Source organism: Callorhinus ursinus, unplaced genomic scaffold (assembly GCF_003265705.2).
Source record: "Callorhinus ursinus isolate GAN/ISIS: 27379988/994484 unplaced genomic scaffold, GSC_fseal_2.0 scaffold9, whole genome shotgun sequence".
In the NCBI taxonomy this organism is placed as follows: Eukaryota; Metazoa; Chordata; class Mammalia; order Carnivora; family Otariidae; genus Callorhinus; species Callorhinus ursinus.
The window spans coordinates 18,495,555-18,502,391 of record NW_027397071.1 but is presented as its reverse complement, the minus strand read 5'-3'; positions in this window follow the sequence as shown (position 1 = coordinate 18,502,391).

The window sequence follows — 6,837 nt, the reverse complement described above, 5'->3', positions numbered from 1 at the left end:
AGATTTTCTGATTGAGGTCCTATATTAAGGCAAAATTATCAAGTGACCACATTTTATTTGGGGCCAAAAAAAAACCACCTTTCCCACAGTCCTTTTCTTTCTCTTCAACATTGGACTGTATCACCAGATTGCTGGGTCTTTATAATGTCTTCTGTAAAATTTGCATATGTGTGTATTTACATATTTATATTTATAAAATATCTTCTCAGTAGCTAAGAAGAATAGGATTTTATAATTATTATGGGCTTTAATTATGGGGTACCATCTAAGGCTTGGGGTTTAGATTAATTTATTCTTTCACCAAATATTTATTTAGCTCCTGGAGATAAAACAGGTTTGAGGTTCTTTCTTTCTTGGAACTTAAATTCTAGTGGAGAAGACAAATGATGGATAAATAATAAAAATAAGCAAAATAGATGACATTGCATATTGGTAAGAGCTATGAAGCATCCAAGGGTGATGGGGAGAGGCGGGTGAGTAATGGCTGGAAAGTCACTGTAAAAAGGCATCTCACGGAAGACCTCCTGGGAGGGTGACATTGGACCAAAACTGAATGTTGAGGAGTCAGCCTGGGGCTTGTCATTTTCTGGACAATGCAAACAGCAAATAGAAAAGCAAGAAGGACCTTGATATGTTCTAAAAGCCGAATGAAAGCGGGGGAGAGCGGCAGGTGATTATGACTGAGGTGCATTTCTCACATCTGTAAGTTCCTTCTGATCTCAGATTTCCTATTGTAAAATGAAGGACATACCAGCTCTCTTGCTGGGTTGTATGAGGATTAAATATAATCAAGGACAAAATATTCACCTCTAGAAATAATCCACATTTCTGCGCGATTGTGGAACTTCCTGGGAGAAAATTCATTACGGGGGAAGGAAGAAGTACACATGCTTCCCCAGGAACAAATACCTACTGCACAGGAGAGGGGAGAGATGTCTGAGCGCAGAGTGGGAGTAAGTCAAGTTCAGTCCTGTATCGAACTCATATCTGATTACTGTGAAGCACAAGGAATGATGGTGGTGGTGGGCAATAGAACAGGGTGAACTGGAAGCAACAAGTTTAAAGTGCTCTTTACTTCCACTTACAGCTCTTTAAGATATTAGAACAAAAGGAACAGTTTTGGCGAGGGGGCAGTCCCTGTGAGAAAATAGAGATCTAACAGGTCTGGAGAGTCCTTCCATGTATTTCTACAGAGAACACGGCCAGCTTCGATGCTTTGACTTAAGTGGCAACACACCCGGCAGGGGATGGCACACCCCAGAGCAGGAGCAAAGTCAGGTGGATGAGATGGTTCCTGGTGGATGTGGCTCAGCTGACACCTGTTGATGCCAGAACCACTTAAGGACCAGGGTGGGACCCAGGAGATGTGGTGGCACCGGACAGGAGTAGAGTACTAGTATTACTGCCTTGATGTTGTGGCCAGACTATCCTGGCAAAAGAGAAAAGCAATGAGGGAAAGAGAGAGGGAGAGAAAGAGAGAGAGAAGACAGTATGATAGAGTAACTGTTAGCACACAGGAAATGCACGCTGGAGTTTTTCAGAGAAACTTGGGAGTTGGAGAGTAAAGGGCTGGGGATCTGAATAAGGGCATAAGAGACAGGAAAATGTGTGTGTGATGCCTAATGTTATGCCAGATATACAAGAGATGTCCCTATAGAGTTGCCAGATAAAATACAAGAAGCACAATTAACTTTGAATTTCAGATGAACAATAAATTTTTTTTTCTGTAAATATGTCCCGAATATGACATAGGGCATACTTATACTAAAACGTATTCATCCTCTGTCTGACATTCCAAGCTAGCTGGACATCTGTATTTTAGTTTGCTAAATCTGGCAACCTTATGCCCATAAAGCTCTGTTTGTTTTTCTGAGGCACTATGGCTTGAATAATTGCCCCTCACTATTTGGAAGCCATTATCTGTGTAGCAAACACCCCAGCAGGCTTATTGCAGTTGGGTTAAAAATTATTTACTTAAAACACAGTGCCACCTAGCTGGGATTTGCTATTTAACTATTTCATTCCCATTTTGCATGTAAGATTGCTCCAAGCAGTCACAATCTGCCCTGTATTGCTCTACAAAACTTCACGAGATTCACTATAATTCATTACCTATTGGGAAGAACCCCTTGTATCTAATGGGTATTTTTTCTTGACCCCTCCGTCTCCCCGCCAGGCAGCCAGCCAGCCAGCATTTCGTAAATACCTAAAACGTACTCAGGCTAAGAACTTAGTTTTGAAGGAATGAGACAAGGAATTACTAAGTTTTGAGGTGGAGGAAGTCGTTCGAAGAAAAAAAAAATTTACCAGAGAGGAACTGGTGAGGGACTCTAGGCAGCCTGGTTGTGAAGAAACTGAAAGGGAGTCATGTGAGAAGAAACTTGAATTTTAGTCTCCTTGGTAATTTTGTCTGAGTTCAGTCCTGGCTATGGCTCGGGATATACTGGCTTTGATTCGTCCATCTCTAGAATTAAATTTTCCCCTCCCACAGCGGATGTAATGCAGCAGAGTAGAGCCCAGTTCTCACAGATCTTGCTCCTCTGGTGGTGAGGAGCGTAGATGCACCGGATTCCTAGCCCTGAGTAAATGGCCCCCTCCCAATCCACTCTGGGTTGCCAAATTAAGCCTGATTCTGAAGCTGCATCCAGGCTCAGTGAAATGGATTCAGTGATGGATTAGCAATGTCTGCCGTGAAAAATTGGTTGTTGGGGGAGGGGCAACGGACAGTGGGGCATAAAGTTTGGCAAAATGGACCACAAGTGATTTATCATAATGCTACCTTTAAAGTTATCTTTAACTGACCTCTATGTTTCGGGCAAGAATAGCAAGAGCCAGGCGAGTTTCCAGGCCAATGTCCTAAGACACTTGGTAGATCTTGGAGTAGACTTATGTCATGCAGAAAAGCAAATGGGACTGAGTTGGCAGACGTTGGGGGGGGGGGGGGAGAGGGGTCGGGGCTCACCCACTCACCCACTCACCCAACAGCTGTGACTAGAACTCCCAGTCTCTGTACAGAAGAGCAAGTTGTTAGGGCTGCCAGAGGGTTGGTTAACTCATCCATTGTTTCCAGTGTAGGTGGATGAGAAGCACACAAATAAGCCCTATCTAGGCTGTGCTAGAAATAGAAACTCCAAGGGGACATAGAGGCCAAATACAGCACACGGTCCCCCAGTTGTCCCCTTAGCGTCCCCCTGGCCAACGTTGCTCATCGATCACTGGATTCTGTCCCCCTGCGCCTGGATATCGCTTCACACTCCTCACCGAACAACGCAGGCGACGATTACTAATATGTCAGGCTGGATTTGATTGGAAACTCGTTTGACATACCTGGTCTGAGACCAGATTCTGAGATAGCACAATTTTCACACCAAGTTCAAAAGAGTGAGGCTAATGGCCCGGCTGTGGGACTGAAACAGAGACTGAAGAAGAGCTGAAGTTCAAGAACAAGGTTCCAAGAAGTCAGAGCACAGACCATCCCCTGAGCTTCATGATTCGGTTCCCTTATTAAGGCATCTGGAGACTCTTAAAGATGGAATGCTCTGAATAAAGTTCCTAAAAATGAGGACGCTTTTGGTTCTGGGCTAAAGGAGACTTCATACTATCTGACATTTTGAGCTCCTCTTAGTATTTTGCTATTAAAATGTTCCCCCTTTTCAGGTGAATGTATTACTTGAGGACAAAAGAAAATCTTTTTTGACTGAAGAATAATTTGTGTACAAGTGTAAGATTATGTTTGAATGGTTTTCAAAATTTCTGCCATATAAATTGACTTTTTATTTTTTTTAAGGTTTTATTTGTTTATTTGACAGAGAGAGAGAGTACAAACAGGGGGAGCAGCAGAGGGAGAGGGAGAAGCAGGCTCCCCCCTGAGCAGCGAGCCTTTTGTGGGGCTTGATCCCAGGAGCCTGGGACCATGACCTGAGCTGAAGGCAGACACTTAACCAACTGAGCCACCCAGGCGCCCCTAAATTGACTTTTTAAATAAGGCTATTTAACTTGCTGTTGTATATATCTAACTTACATCATGGAGTTTAATACCCTCTGTCTTTCAGAGTCATCAGCAGGATTTTAAAGCAGATATTGTTATATATGTTGTAAATGCCAAGGCCTTTTATCTTTTCCTCTCCACCCTCCGGCATCTCCCTTCCACTCGCCATGTCCCTGTCCACCCTTCTGACTCATTTTCACAAATGCTGACTATATTGACTTTGTAGAACGTGTTTCTTACACTTACAAGTGGATGTGATTGCTTAGAACAGGTACCACATTGCTTCAAAACTAGGCCCACATTTTGATCTACTTTGTGAAGATCTGCCTGCTCCTAGCCTAGATTTTACACAGTGGCTAAGAGCAGGGAATCTAAGGCTTCAGTTTCAGCGTTGTACCTTAGTGTCTGTGTTGCCTAGAGAAAGTTATTAAATATGTGTTACTTTCCTTATATGTAAAATGGGCGATAATCATATTAATGATAAAAGTGACCTGTAGGAATCATGCATACATAATGCTGGCCCTTAGCGAGTGATCAATAAATGTTGGCCATTTTGTTGTTATTGTCTTCTCCATCCCACCTCATGATACCATAACCTTCTTAATCCCCCCACCAGCTCCAGTCTCTGCTCCATTTCATTCCCTAGAACCAATCCTGATCTGGACAGCAGATATTCCAGCACACCCAACCCAGACTTTGAGGGGTAGTGATCTCTTCCTTCCGCCTTCTCTCTTTCCCTTCTCTCCCTCCACCCCCTTCCCTTCTACCCCTCCTTCTTCTCCCTCCCCTCTCTCTTACCGCCCTTTCTCCCCCTCCTCCCTTCCTGTTTCCTTCCCCTCCCTCCTTCTTTCTTTTCTTCTTTATGAAAAACATTTACTAAAGGCCTATTATGAACCATGTTCTGTCATAGGCTTTGAGAATAAAATGATAATGAAAAGTTATCTTCTCTTATAAAGATATAATGAATTAATACTTTCAAAGTGCTTTAGAATAGTCTGACACATAAGTGTTTGTTCAGTAAACCTGGGTTTCTGCTTCATTCCCTGTGTCTGATCCTAATCTCGTATTTCCACTGGTAATCAAAGTCTTATCTTGATACTCGTGTTTTCAAGCCTGTGTGATAACAAGCCCCACTAAACACGTTTCAGGACTAAGGTTTGCCTTATGTTTTTCTTTGGAGGCAGGGCAGGGGGAAGGAGAAGGTAATCAGAGGCACAGCCCCAGTATCCCACCTCGTTCAGTGGTTTCTGAACCATTGCCTTGATTCATTCAATGGCAGCTGCCCGTTCATATCTGCAATAGCAACTACTCCTGGATCCCGTTCTATACCTCTTCAAACCATGTTGTTCCACATTGGGTTCTTCTGAGACAGACCAACATACTAGATTACCTCTTGTTTTCTACTTCCTCGCTTTTGGGGGGTTACTGTATTATTACCCACCAGAACGACCTTCTGTCTTAGACAAGCAGCAGCCATCATGCCTGCTCCCCCAGCCTCCACACCACAGTCAGATCTACCTCATTGCAGCCCACCCGCTAAGTTCTGTTCCTTTACAGGAGCATGAGGCTTATTTCCCTTCAATATTCCTCTTTTTTTTTTTTAAATCAAATATCTCTGGCTCTTAATTGATATGTAAACTATTATACATACAGAGGCTGCCAAGTAAACATTAGCTATACCATGAATAACTAGTAATAGGAAATAGATGAAATCAAAGTCTAAATAGTAACAAATGTGGACTCATCTTCTGTCTGTAACTTTTGCACTGACTAATCTCTGAGAACAATTAAAAAAAACATTATTTTTAAGCTTAAACTGTATTTCAGAATATTTAGGCTCACAGAAGAGCTGTGAAGATGGTACAAGAACTGTTCCCATATACTCACACCCAATTTCCACTATTATTAACATCTTTCATTAGTATGGCATATTTTTGCAGTTAATGAACCAATAGTAATTCATTGTTAACCAAAGACCATACTTTATTCTAATTTTCTTAGGTCTCACCTAATATCCTTGTTCTGTTCCAGATCCCGTCCAGAATACCATATTGCATTGAATTGTCATACCTCCTTAGACTACTCTTGGCTATGACTGTTTTCCAGACTTATTTTGTTTTGATGATCTTGACAGCTTTGAGGAGTACCGATTAGGTATCTTGTTGAACGTCCCTCAGTGGAGATCTGTTGATATTGTTCTCATGGTTAGATTGGGTTAATGGGTTTTGGGAAGCCCACAGAGGTAAAGTGCCATTTTCATCACATCAAATCAAAGGTACACACCATAAACATGATTTATGACTGTTGATACTAATTTTGCTCATCTGGCTGAGGTAGTATTTGTCAAATTTCTTCACTGGAAAGTCACTTTTTCCTCTCTTTCCATACTGTCCTCTTTGGATGAAAGTCACCCAACTCAGTCCCACTTAAGGGGTGAGGCGTCATGCTCTATCCCTGAGGTGAAGTATCTATCTAAATTATTTACACTTATGCTGCACAGAATTGTCTATTCTCCTCCATTTATATATTCAATCATTTATTTATATCAGTATGGGATCATTGGCATATTCATTTTATACTTTGGATTATAATCCAGTGGGACTTTATTCATTTTGTTACTTGAATTGTTCTTGGCTTTGGCCATTGGGAGCTCTTTTAGTTGGTCTTTATGTTCCTTCAACACACCCCATCATGGAGTGTGTGTGTGTGTTTGTGTGTCTTTTATCACTTCCTTTCTTTCTGGGACTACAAGATGCCCCAGGTCCATCTTGCATATTTCCTGTCCCAGTCCTCGAACCAGCTGTTTCTCTGAGGAGCCCTGGTTCTTCTTATTGGAGAATAGTATTAAA